Raw genomic sequence first — 14,047 nt, 5'->3', positions numbered from 1 at the left:
GTTTTGCCTGTTAGTCGATGCAGTTTCTTCATTGTGTCTATATGCTCTTTACCATTTGCTATATTTTTACAGTGGCTGGTACTGGTTGTTCCTTTCAATGTTTAGTGCTTCTTTCAGGAGCTCTTGTAAGCAAGGCTGGTGGTGATGAAATCTCTCAGCAATTCCTTGTTTGTAAAGGATTTTATTTCTCCTTCATTTATGAAGCTTATTTTGGTTGGATATGAAATTCTAGGTTGTAAGTTCTTTTCTTTAAGGATGTTGAATATTGGCCCCTACTCTCTTCTGGCTGGTAGGGCTTCTGCGGAGACATCCTCTGTGAGTCTGATGGGCTTCCCTCTGTGGGCAACCTGACCTTTCTCTCTGGCTGCCCTTAGCATTTTTTCCTTCATTTCAACACTGGCGAATCTGATGATTATGTGCCTTGGGGTTGCTCTTCTTGGTGAATATCTTTGTTGTATTCTCTGTATTTCCTGGACTTGTATATTGGACTGCCTTGCTAGGTTGGGGAAGTTCTCCTGGATAATATCCTAAGAGTGTTTTCCAGCCTGGATTCATTCTCTCCGTCACATTCAGGTACACCTATCTACGTTTGATAGGTGTACCTGTATGTGACGGAGAGAATGAATCCAGGCTGGAAAATACTCTTTTCACATAATCCCATATTTCTTGGAGGCTTTGTTCATTTCTTTTCACTCTTTTTTCTCTAACTTGCCTTCTTGTTTTATTTCATTGAGCTGATCTTCAATCTCTGATATCTTTTTTTCTGCTTGGTCAATTCAGCTGTTGAAACTTGTGTATGCTTCCCGAAGTTCTCGTGTTGTGTTTTTCAGGTACATCAAGTCATTTATATTCTTCTCCATGCTGTTTATTCTCATTAGCATTTCATCAAACCTTTTTTCAAGGTTCTTAGTTTCTTTGCATTTGGTTAGAACATGCTCTTTTAGCTCAAAGAAGTTTGTTATTACCTACCTTCTGAAGCCTGTTTCAGTCAATTCATCAGAATTATTCTCCATCTGGCTTTGTTCCTTTGCTGGCGATGAGTTGTGATCCCTTGGAGGAGGAGACACATTCTGATTTTAAGTGTTTTCATCCTTTTTGTGCTGGTTTCTTCTCATCTTTGTAGATTTATCTATCTGTGGTCTTTGTAGTTGGTGACTTTCAGATGGAGTCTCTGAGTGGACTTCCTTTTTGTTGATATTGAAGTTATTTCCTTCTGTTTTTTAGTTTTCCTTCTAACAGTCAGGCCCCTCTGCTATAGGACTGCTAGAGATCCACTCCAGACCCTGCTTGCCTGTGGATCACCTGTGGCAGCTGCAGAAGAGTAACTGTTGCTGCCCATTTCTTCTTCTGTTATACCCACCAGATGTCAGCCTGAGCTCTCTTTTATGAGGTGTCTCTTTGGATATAGGGGAGTTGGGGAGCTTCCTGAAGTGAGAGTCTGTCCCTTATAGGAGCTCAAGTGCTAAGCTGTGAACTCCATTGTTCCATTCAGGGCTGCTGGGCAGGTACATTTAAGTCTGCTGCAGTGGCACACATAACTGCCTTTTTCCCAGGTGCTCTGTCCTGGGAAGGTGGGGCTTTATTTATAAGTTCCTGACATGCTGCTGCCTTTTTTCAGAGATGCCCTGCCCAGCAAGGAGTCTTCAGAGATGCCCTGCCCAGTCACAGTCTGCCAGCAGAGGCATTGCTGAGCTGCCATGGTCCTGCCCAGCTGCTGTGTAAACTTCCTTGCAGTTTTGTTTACAGAGGTATACTTAGAACTGCCTTGGTATTGGCAATCTGCCTCAGTAATGGTGGACTGCCTCTGTAATGACAGACTGCCTCAGTAATGGCAGACTGCTTAGGTAATGGTAGACTGCCTTTGTAGTGGTGGACTGCCTCAGTGATGGCAGATCCACCCCCACAGAGCTGGACCGTTCTGGGTCCAGCTGTGCTTGCTGTGAAATGCCAAATACAAAGCATTTCAGATTATTGGTCCTTGTGGGGGTGGGACTTGCTGAGCCAGATCACCTGGCTCCCTGTTTCATCCTCCTTTTTTTCAGTTGAATGGGTATCTCTGTCTCCCAGGCATTCCAGATGCCAGTTGAAATGGCCATCCAGATTTGTGTGAGTTTTTGTGTGGAGACCCACTGCACTGGCTGAAACAGCTGTGCTGAAAACTCGTGGCACTTTTCAGCCTGAGAATGTCCTGGTCTGTGGGCAGTAATAACTTGTTTGGACATGTGGTAATCACTCACCCTCTGTGTTGTTCTCACTGGGAACTGTACTCCTGAGCTGTTCCTATTCAGCCATCTTGGATCTCTGTCTCTACAGATTTTAAAGCGTTATCCCATTGTCTTCCAGCTTCCAATGTTGCTATTAAAAAGTCAGATGTTATTCTGATTTTCAGTACTTTCTAGGTGAACTGTTTTTTGTTTAGTTTTAATATCTGTAAACTTAAGTGTTCAGTGTTTTGAAAATTCACAGTTACATGTTTTTATACAAATCTATTTTCATATTTTATGCTGGTTTTTGGTGGAATCTTTCAAACTGGAAATACATCTTTACAGTATTAATTACTTAAAATAATTTTCTTCAAGTAATAATTCTAACATTCTCAAAAGTCACAAATTGAAAAGTCACTTTCAAAATTGTTTTCTTTGTCATTATATTTACTGCCAGACCTCATTTTTATGTGAATAACATGGCTGGAATTAGGAGAATAGGATAGGCACTTCTCAACAAATGTTGAGACATCAAATTTTCTGGGATAAGTTTCTTTATCCTGTTATAAAATAGGTGCTTTTCTGATTTATGATTTATGGTATGTGATGAATAAGACCCATCCTGTGTTCTAAGATAGATATACCACTGGGAAATCCATTTTCAACCAAATAAAATGGAAGATATTCATGAGTAGCTTAAAGCTTCCCAGGTGAGAACAATATGTCCAATAATAGAGTGTCATAAAATTTATTTCTCAGTTTCTTGGTACTATAATACATTGCTAATATATAATATTAGCATATATAATATAATATGTATTGCTGATATATTAGCAATGAATATTCACCATTCACTCTAAAATTGAGGAATTCTTAGATTTGCATTTGCAATTGTAGTAAATGCAATTTGACAGGAATATGCATTAAAAATAACCCTTGGGAAAATGTTGATATTTACTTTACAAAACATTTATTAATGCTAGTTTTTAATCATTTCTATTCAGAGCTGTGAAAGAAAAAAGTATTTCTAACTTAAAAATTAGTATAGCTAGCATATATTCTACTAATTATGCTTATCAGAGCAATTTTTCTATAGATTGCAACCTCTTTTATTAGACGTTTTAAGAAAATCATAAGTTCCACAGGGAAATTTATACACATTCCCTTATTTTTGTTTTACTGATTTTTAATTAAAATCTTTCTCAAATATATTATCTATTTGCCTAACTTAAACCAGGACCACACTTTTAACAGATTCTGCTGAATATTTATTTTTATAAATGCTCCTCAACTGAAAATGAAGTTGCATCCTAACAAATTCATTGTAAGTTGAAAACATTCAAGTTAAAAATGCATTCAATACACTTAACCTACCAAATATTATAGCTTAGCCAAGCTGACCTTAAGCATTCTCAGAACACTTTCATTAGCCTGCATTGGGCAAAATCATCTAACTCAAAGCCTATTTCATAATACAGTGTTGAATATCTATTGTAACTTGTTGAACACTGTACTGATAGTGAAAAACAATGGTTGTATGAGTATTCAAGTACCATTTTTACTGAATATGTATCACTGTGTCACCATGATAAAGTTAAAATATTATTAGTTGAACTGCCACAAGTCAGGGACTTTCTATATTATGTAAATTTTTCTCGGTAAGTCAGGATCATCATTCTACATTAAGGATTATGTTAAGTTTTAGGGCAGTTAAGTCCTCAGGGACCATGAAGTCATGTAGTGCAATTGGTCCTAAATTTAATGCTTTGATAAAACTATGGTTTTTGAGAAGGAGCTCCTATTGTTCAGTAAGAAAAAGCAAAGCAACCCAATTTTTAAAAAACGAACACACATTTCACAGAAGAGAAATAAGAAACAGCATGTAAACATATGAAAAGATTCTCAGGCTCTTGGTGAGTAGAGAAATACAAATTAAAACCACATTGAGTTACCACTTCACATCTTTATTATAAGATGTCTGACAAAACCAAGTGTTAGTGAGGATATAGAGCTGTAGCACTCTTTTATACTGCTAGTAGAAATGTAAATTTGTATAACTCTATGGAAAACAACTTGGCATCACACAATAAAGTTGAATATGCACATCTTAACAACCCAGAAATTCCACCCCTAGGTATAAATCCTGGAGAAAATCTTATACATATGTAGAAGAAGATGTATATAAGTAGGCTTCTGACAGTATAGCTTATAACAAAAACTAAAAGAACCTAAATACATGTGTGCTATAAAAGAAAGATGAATTGAGTTGGATGTACCTGAAGTCCCAGCTACTCAGGAGGCTGAAGCAGGAGCACTGCATGAGGCCAAGAGTTTGAGACCAGCCTTTGTAACATGGTGAGGCCCCAACAGATATGATTTGGATTTATGTCACTTCCCAAATCTCATGTGGAATTATAATCCCTAATGTTGGAGGAGGGGCCTGGTGAGAAGTGACTGGATCATGGGAGTGGATTCCCTCCTTGCTGTTCTCATGGTAGTACGTGCTTGTGAGATTTGGTTGGTTAAAAGTATGTAGCACTTCCCCATTTGCTCTCTTTCTCCTCCTCTGGCCACGTAAGACATACCTGCTTTTCGTCACCTTCTGCCATGATTGAAAGTTTTCTGAGGCCTCCTCAGCCATGCTTCCTGTCCAGCCTGCAGAACTGTGAGCCTATTAAATCTCTTTTCTTATAAATTACCCAGTTTCGGATATTTCTTTTTTTTTTTAACTTTTTTCTCAATTCTATGTTCCCCTATTCACAATACAGACCAGACAGAGGGCCTGAACTGAGGTGTATATGGAGTAGGTTTACTCTACCTCCTCTTTCTATACAGTCAGTGTAAGAACACAGCCTGTGGTAAGCATCAGGAGGCTTCAGATATTTCTTTATAGCAGTGGGAAAACAGAAAAATATACATCTATAACAAAGTTTTTTAAAAGTAGCCGAGCACTGCACTCTAACGAGCAATACAGTGAAACTTCCATCTCTCAAAAAAAAAAAAAAAGGCAGAGATATGTGAGTTATGGTGTAGTTATATGCTGGAATCCCATCCAGCAGTGAAAATTACTGCATTAAAACTACATGCATCAATATGGATGAATGCTATAGTGTTGAGGGGGAAAAAGAAAGTTTTATAAAGATATGTACATGCATTATTTAATTTATATAAAGTTAAAAATCTAGATATACTAAATTTATATTTTGTAGGGATATATAAAGTTTGGTTCAACTATAAAGAAAAGCAGAGAAATAATTGACAAGATATCCAGTGTATTTACTTAAAAGGAGGTTAGGTAGGAGTATGATCACAGAGAGACATATAGAGGAATCCAAATGAATGGTAATGTTCTATTTCTTTAGTATCATTTTATTCAACTGATATTTACTAAATGCCCACTATGTGCCAGGCACTGCTATAAGTACTTGGGATACAAGTTTAAGCAAAGCAAAGAAACTTTCCTTCATAGAGCATGTATTCTACAAGGAAAGATAAATAAATAAACAGAATGTAATAAATTATTAAGTTATTACTGTGTTAGAAGGTGATACGTTCTATGAAAAAATAAGTTGAAAAGGTAAGGCAGATTAGAGTGGATGTATAGGTTGCAGAATTGAATAGGATGATAAGGGTAGGGTTTCACTGAGAAGGTAACGTTTGAGCTATGATTTGGAGGAAGTGCACCACATGGCTATCTGGAGGGAGCAGCATTTCAGGCAAAGGGAATAGTCAGCTGATTGATCTTAAATATGCATTTTCTTCCCCAAGCATATCAGCTGCCAGAAATAGAACAAAATGATTTGTGAGAAGAATCAAATGTCTAGAATAAATGGAAACTTAAGATTCAACAAGAGAGGTCTCACAGAAGTTTTATATTTCTCTACCCACCACTCCCCTAAACCTAGTCCCCTGCTCCTTAAGAACACACCAGTTAGCACTAAGGAAAGGGAAGGAAAGTTAAGCAAAGGATAGGGTTGGGACAGAAGAGGAGGGAGAGAAGAAAGGAAAACTCAAAGCACTGCTGCTCAGTTGAGATGACATGAAGGCAATTTCTATAATTAATAAGAAGAAATGTTTTGTTAGACAAATTACATTTCTTTGAATGTTACTAAAAGGACAAGGAAAAAGCTTAGGAAAAGGAAGACAAACAAGATTCATCCCTGGGACTCCATGCTCAAGTTCCTGTAATGTCTTTAATAGCACTTTTGACAGTGGTGGTGAATTCACTTACAGTGAAATGTTGTCAGAGAGGCAAAAAATTTGGGTTTTCTATATTACTTAAAAGAAGCAGAAGAGAACAGTGTGCTTTATAGACATTCAAAAGATTTGTACAGATCTTAGAATTTTAAGGAAAAGAAATCATGGTTAGAAATGAAAACGATACTTGGTCCCCTAGGAATTTACAACTTGGAGAAAACAAATGCATATGTAAGCAAAGAAGTGAAAGAGGTAGGTGGGAATATGGAACTATCCAGGTGATATGTTCAAGCACCAGTGCTCTGGTGTGGGATGTTTCTAAATTCCAGCATATTGTTTATGACAGTTCATCCTCCTGAGACTCCTAAGGCTGAGGGCAGAGACAATGTTAATGAACTACTTACTTCTGGTCTAGAACAGGCCTTCCAGCCCCCTCCTACATTTCATTCAATTAGTCAACCCCATCCAGCCTTAACATACATAACATTTTGATACTCAAATCTCACCGTGAGTTGTGACCCCAGACCTGATCTAGGACTCAGGAAATAAAGGTATCTTTCCCCAACACATTTGAGACAATGAGAAATTTCAAGGTGGAAGATTTGAACTAAGCCAAGAAAAACGCAGGGAAACTCAGAGAAAAAAGTCTAAGGAAGTATCAGTAGAGTCCAAATCTGGGGTGTGGGGCAGGAACAGAGAGCACCAAGAGTTCAGAGCTAGAATGGTGAGGGCAAGCACAGTCAGGAGAGAATGAAACAGGAGGTGAGAGCAGGAGCTGAGAGGCTTGAACATCTGTTAACATTTGCAGCTTGGTTTTATGGGTTTGTGTGGGTGTGTTAGCCTGGCTTAAAAGTATCAAGGGTGGGGCAGCCACTTGGCACAACCCGAAACCACATGGACCTCCAATGGTGGAGCTGAGAGGCAAGGCTGGAAAAGACTTGTGGGACTGCTCACTCCTTGGGACTGTGCACCAGCAGCAGGTGAAGGCATTTTACACAGGAAAAACTAAGCCATACCATTTTTCATGTAAGAAGAAAAGGAAAGAGTATTCAGTGTAACTATGTGAATGTGGACCCTGACGTTGTATTTAAACTTCTCCATTTACAAAGTTTTGTGACTTTGTGCAAATAACTTGAAATTTCTGAGCCTAATGTGTTTCATCTTTAATATTGAGATTTTAATACCCAACACACAGGTATTGATATTGTCCCATATAAAATAATATTACATATACATGTAAATATATTTACACATGAATTGATTGCATAGTGCTTCGAACACAATAGATGCACAATCATTGGCAGTTACCTTCTTCCTCTCTTGTTATCATCATGTTCCTTGATGAATTATTAAATTAGTAATTCTTTATCAGTGGGTACTATTTATATCAAATGTAAGTGAACTATAGACTTTCGTTAACAAAAATGTATTAATACTAGTCATCAATTGTAATAAATGCATAACTAATGTAAGATACTAATAATAGGAAAATCTCTATGGGGAGAGAAGAGGGAGTTTATGGGAACTGTATTTCCACTCAATTTTCTATAAATCTAAAACTTATTTAAAATGAAAATCTATTAATTTTTAAAATTTTTTCTTATCTTCACCTTCAGTTGAAGATAAAAAAGTGAAAGATACAGTCTCTACTTCCTAGAATTTTACAGTTTAATTGAAAGCACAGATATCCACTGGAAAAGAACTATGTTGTGGAGATCAGTCATACCTTTTTAAGAGGTTAAGCCAGGATTTCACAACAACAGCACGATCGACACACTGGACCACATAATTCTCTGTTGGCTAAAATGTCCAGTGCATTTTAGGGTGGTTACCAACAAGTCTCCGGATTTTGCCATGTGTCCCTTGGGAGACAAAATTGTTCCTTAATGAGAATCCCTTAGTTAAATAAGAAATCTTCTTTCTTCTTTCAACCCCACTTTCCACTGATCTATCAGCAAGTCCTGTAGTGTCTGGCATTTTCTTACCTTAGATTTTATTTTTGCACTATGAGATATGCCCTGCAATATATTCTCCACTACGACCAAGTCCCCATCATCTATTGTCCAGACCACACTGGTAGACTGCTAAATCACCCTACCTGGTCTCACTGCTTCTGCGTTATCTTCTTCAATTTATTCTTTCTACAAGAGCCAGCAACCTTTTAAAAACATAAATCTAAAGCATATCAATCCTCCTATGTCAACCATCTTATGCTGAGATTCCCCACCTAGGCGGCATCTTAGTGAGGATTAAATTCCAGTGTCTGTCTCCGCAGCACAATGTGGCAGCTGAAGCCTCTGCTTAGCAATTTACCCTTCATCTCCTGCTTTTTTCCCTGAGTTTCTTGGAGCCTTTCCCTGTACATGCACAGCTTAGCAATCATCCAGTACTTTGAGGGGAAACTGCACAAAACTTTTTGGTTTGCTTTCCTGCAATTCTTACTTCCCTGGGATTTTTACCTTTTAAGAAACAAAAGAAGCAGCAGCCAGGGTGAATATGAAGCTGTGTTTCACTTATCTCAGGAATCATAGTCCCTCAAGTCCTGTCAGAGTTGGTTACTCTCCAATGGCTTCAGGCTCTTGTTTTGTGTGCTTCATTTAGGTTTTGAAGTAATTTTCAGTGAGAGGAATGCTCAAATTCAAGTTATTCCATCATGTCTGGTACCAGAAGTCCTTACCTTGAAATTTTTTAAAACCTCCCCAAGTGATCCTAAAGTGTTGCCAAGTTTGAGAACTGCTTCAAGTGGTTTATCACTGCATTTAGATTTAACGATTTGCAACAAATTTCCTTGACCTATATGTCCTACAAACCCCAGGGACAGCTCTGCCTTGTTCACTGCTTTATCTATATCGTTTGGAACAGTATCTGGCATATAGTCAGTTGAATTAGATAGAATATAAAAATGTATCTACAGTATAAAAATTAATATGAAAGCCATCACAAAGAAAGATCCCACTTTAAGGACAAATGGGGAGCATAAAGAATGCAGTGACAGCTTAGAGAAATGGAAAGATGAGTATGGCCTGTTATTAACAATAAGAAACTTTCCAAACTAAAAACAAATTAACGCCCCATCTCTCTATATGAGTCTAAGCTTCAAGGTTTTTATCTAATTGCACTGACTTTAAATGGAAAATGAGGTCAATGGAGTATAAGAACGGTTTTTGGTGATGCCACAAAATGTGTGGATCAGTGTTAAATACTTCACTCCTGGAATCAACAACTTCAGAGAGATCTTGCAAGAAAATGATTTTAGCTAAGGAGTCAGAAAACTCCAAAGAATATGGTCGGCACTTTTAGACTTAGAAACACTGCAGATTAGAGGAACCAGCTGCCCCAACATTTGAATTTGCTAAGTGTGAACTCAAATCAAAGCCAGATGAAATGGTAAAAACAAAACAAAATTTGCTTCAGGATCTCAGAGTTTAAAGAGATTAAGGAGACCGGGTGCAGTCGCTCACAGCTGTAATCCCAACACTTTGGGAGGCTGAGGTGGGTGGATCATTTGAGGTCAGGAATTTGAGACCAGCCTGGCCAACAGGGTGAAATCCTGTCTCTTCTTAAAAAATACAAAACTTAGCCAAGCAAGGTGGTGCACACCTGTAATCCCAGCAAATGTGGAGGCTGAGGTAGGAGAATTGGGTGAACCCGGGGAAGGGAGGTTGTGGGGTGCTGAGGTTGTAGTGAGCCAACATCGCACCACTGCACTCCAGACTTGGTGACAGAGCGAGACTCTGTCTCAAAAAAAAAAAAAAAAAAAAAAGAGAGAGAGGGAGATTAAGGAAAGCAAGGACAACATCATGCTCTCTTAATAAAGGTCCTGTAACTTGAATTGACATTGGCCTAAGAAAAAGAGGAATAGCATATTTTTTCCACATATCTGAGGCCTGCATTGGCCCCAAATACCTTACGTGTCTCTTCTTTGGGTCTTGGAAAATAGAGGGTTTTCTAGGTTGCCTCAGTACCTCAGAGTGACTAATACAGGGAAGGCCAGTGAAATGTCTTGGTGTCCTTACTATTCCTGTTAAGATAACTTACATTTCATAGTATAAATTCATCCTCCTTGAAATTTTTAGTAAAGTCTCATACAATCACAAACATACATGCAATACAATCTAAGAAGCCAGGGTGGGGCTGCCTAGCTTTCTGTAGAACTGGTTACTTAAAGCTCAAAAATTAGGAATATTATAAACTGAAATAAAAACATCTGGTAGGTATGCTAGATAGTTTTATTATTGCAACTGTGATATGTAGGGATTTGGTAAAAATAATAGTGGGGCTAACTCCTGGGGAACTGTGTTTTCCTGAGGACCTGGGAAGCTGAATCCCAGGGATGGCCCAGCTCAGTATAACCCTTATTCATTAGGAAGCTGATGCTTCTGGGCTTCTATCATAGCTACAATACATATTGGGCATATGCCTTTAAAATGAGACCTCCAGCTTCGAGAAACCACAATACTGGTGGGCTGAATGCACTGCCTCTGAACCTATAAACAGTTGTATTAGTTTTCTAGAGCTATTGTAACAAAGTGCCACAAACCATGTGGTTTAAAACAACAGAAATGTTAAGTCTCACAGTTCTGGAGGCTGATTCCGAAATCAAGTTGTTGGCAGGTCCGTGCTGAAACCCAGGGGGGAATCCCTCCTTGCCTCTTCCTAACTTCTTGTAGTTTGCTGGCATCCTTTGCATTCCTTGGCTTGTGGCCACATAATTCAGATTTCTGCCTTTATCACGTGGCATTCTCCCTGTGGGTGTGTCTTCTTAGAAGGACTAGTCCCATTGGCCTAAGGACACACTCTACTCCAGTATGACCTCATCTTTACTAATTACATCTGCCACGACCCTATATTCCCAGTAAGGCCACATTCTGAGATATTAGGGGTTAGACTTCAACATATCTTTCTTGTGGGGAACACAGTTCAACTTGTAAAAGCACTTAAATGAGTGATCACATCAACCACACTAGAGATAAGAAGAAGAAAACTATTTCCTCAGTGACAGACCCTCATTCTCTATTAATGATATTCTACTGGAGTGAACACGAACAGCTACATGAAACATACCTCATTCTCTCTGCCCGGTTCTCTGCTTCTCTTTTTTTCACAATTGATCTCCCTTTGTTTAATCAGGTGGAAAACAGCTATATACCATTCACTGGTGATAGTGCAAAGTTTTGACTGAAAGAAAGCCTCTATTGATATTAATGGAGAGTTACTGACCATTCACTTGGGCTTAATGTTTGCTACTGCTTCCAAGAACTCAAGCTGAAGGATGTAACTCTACTATTTTCTGAGCTAGCCTAACAGTGGAAATCAGAAAGTATCTGCCTTTTTGTTTTTAATCTGCCTTTCCAATTTGTTTGCCAAGGTCATGTCTCCCCTTGATAGAAGCCATTCACACTTCACATACCAGCCAGTTGACTTGGCTCTGAGGATATTGGAGAGACGGGTGAGAAAGAAACTGCCAGACTTTTTTTTCCCTGACTGTCTGGAAGAAAAAGACCACTAAGATCTTACAAAAGAGCATCTACGCTCAGAGTTCCCTCAGCATTGGTAAATGTTTGAAGTTTGAGGAGATGAGAAGCAAACATCCAGTTTATAGCACTGTTATTAACCAGGATTTTCCTCAGGAGCAATGGCCAGCTGTGTCTGAAATTGTTAGGAACACCAGGGGAACATATTTACATAACAGTAGTGCTGAATTTGCATATGTCCACTCAAATTATGTCAACTGTTCCAAGACAGCTTTAGAAGTGAAAACTGTCTTACAGGCATACTTCATTTTATTGCACTTTGCTTTGTTGTACTTCACAAATATTGATTTTTTTTTTTGGAAATTGAAGTTATCTGGCAACTCTGTATTGAACAAGTCAGAGAAAGTGTTTTAGGCCCTTGGTGAATAAGAAAGTATAAATCATCATCTTGCTGATATTTACGCATTGACTAAATGAATTTGTTGAAAGAATTTTAAACTTAGGGATAGTTCTAAATATGAATATAGATCACATTCAAACAGGTAGTATGCATGTACGTTGCATGTGATACAGAGCTATTACTAGGCTTAAAATGCTGCAGAATTGTTGTGTTCCAAGGAGAGAATCGGTGTTTATTTTCTCTGTTTCTCTGCTTTCGGTTTCAATTTTCCTGTTTCTCAGAGAGGCTGAGCATGAAGCATGCACTTGGCAGAGAGTATCATGACATTTCAAGTCTGCTAAACTCTCCATCCTGGGTAGGATTTCCTAGAGTTTAACCAAATATCAAACATGTGATAAATGCTTTATAAGATGTTGACAGTCTTTCTATCTCTCCTCCCTGTCCTACCTTTACCTCACCCCACCCCACTAATAACCCAAGCTCCACTGGAAGGGAAACATGAGCAGGATAAAGGCTGATCTGGTTCTGGATTGTTCCAGGATCACCTTTTCTGAAACATGTCCTTGTCCATTTAAAGGGAACTTACGGAGTTGGGTGAAGTTTTCAAACCCCAATTTGCCTTTGTCAAGTGGAGAAAAACTCTTTTGGGAACTGAGCCAGTCCCACCCTGAATTAGTCTATATTAAACTATACCAGGAAGCCCTCGTGCCTCCCTGCCTCTACGTTGGCCTTCCACAACTTTCTAACCTACCTTCTCTTGCACTGCCTACACTATGTTTTCAGCCCATATGCTCAGGAGGTATAAATGCCTTTTGTATAGAAAGCTGTAAAAAGACAGCTTGGGCATCACTTGTCATTATTTTCCCAAGGAGAATTCTGGCCCTCATTGAAGCTGTGGGTTTGACAGTTTCCCAGGATTTCTCACAATCACTTTTTCTTTTTCTTCCACAGCTTAACGCTACTCTGCTCCCTTTGTGGCCTCGCTGTTACATTCATTAGGAACTGTGTTGCCACAGTTGCTTTTTCTATTTTTGATATTTGCTTAGGCTAAAATATTAGACTTGTTCTGGCGTGATGCTGTGCCAAATTAGAGAGAAAGGCAGGAATTGAATCTCAAATCTTCAAAATTCTGCTAATCCACCAAGTTGAACATTTCTATGAGAGTGAATGAGCAGGTTCCACATTTGTTTGGGAAGAAAGTAAAATTTTCCCCTCTGGATCCATGATCAGATTTCATTTTTCTAGTGTGTTTGATGTAACCAAGCACTACTATGTAACATGCCAGGTTCTGTGGGCCCAAGATGAACAAGGCGTCATCCCCATCTCCAGGTTGAGTACATGCCAGCTCAACCACAGGAAATCCCAGTCCCCAGGCTGTGCCCACACTGTTTGATAAACTGAATCCTGAGCATATGTAACTTACAATATGCCTCATGTTCAGCCCTCTGCAATGAACTGTGACCCTTTCAAAGGAGAAACAAGACCTCCTGGGAATTTCTAGTATCTAGGATCCTGCATGTAATCATTCCCTCTGATAGATACTGGGTTGCACTTAAGAGTTTATAAAATATTCCTATAATATTCCTCTAATTTCCAAAATCTGTAATATGGTCAGGACAGCTGCTATTATCCACTTTATTGATAACAAAACTGAGACTGAGATCTCATGACTCAGGCAGCCATGGTCAGGCAACAAGAAAAGCAGTTACAGAGCTGGAGCTAGAGCTGAGGTCTTCACAATTGCTCCTGTTTTTCTTGCCATGATTTACTCA

General features: G+C 38.7%; 1 non-coding gene across 1 annotated transcript; it reads right to left on the bottom strand.

Moving 5' to 3' along the window:
- Window positions 1-4,947: 4,947 nt before the first annotated feature.
- On the bottom strand, window positions 4,948-5,079 carry LOC118143486 (small nucleolar RNA SNORA51). Its single transcript, XR_004727696.3, has one exon. It is a non-coding gene; the product is annotated as a small nucleolar RNA SNORA51 (small nucleolar RNA).
- Between the last annotated feature and the right edge of the window lie 8,968 nt (window positions 5,080-14,047).

This window comes from Callithrix jacchus, chromosome 7 (assembly GCF_049354715.1).
Source record: "Callithrix jacchus isolate 240 chromosome 7, calJac240_pri, whole genome shotgun sequence".
Taxonomy (NCBI): domain Eukaryota; kingdom Metazoa; phylum Chordata; class Mammalia; order Primates; family Cebidae; genus Callithrix; species Callithrix jacchus.
Note: the sequence above shows the minus strand (reverse complement) of the source record. Positions and strands in the feature narration are given on the sequence as shown.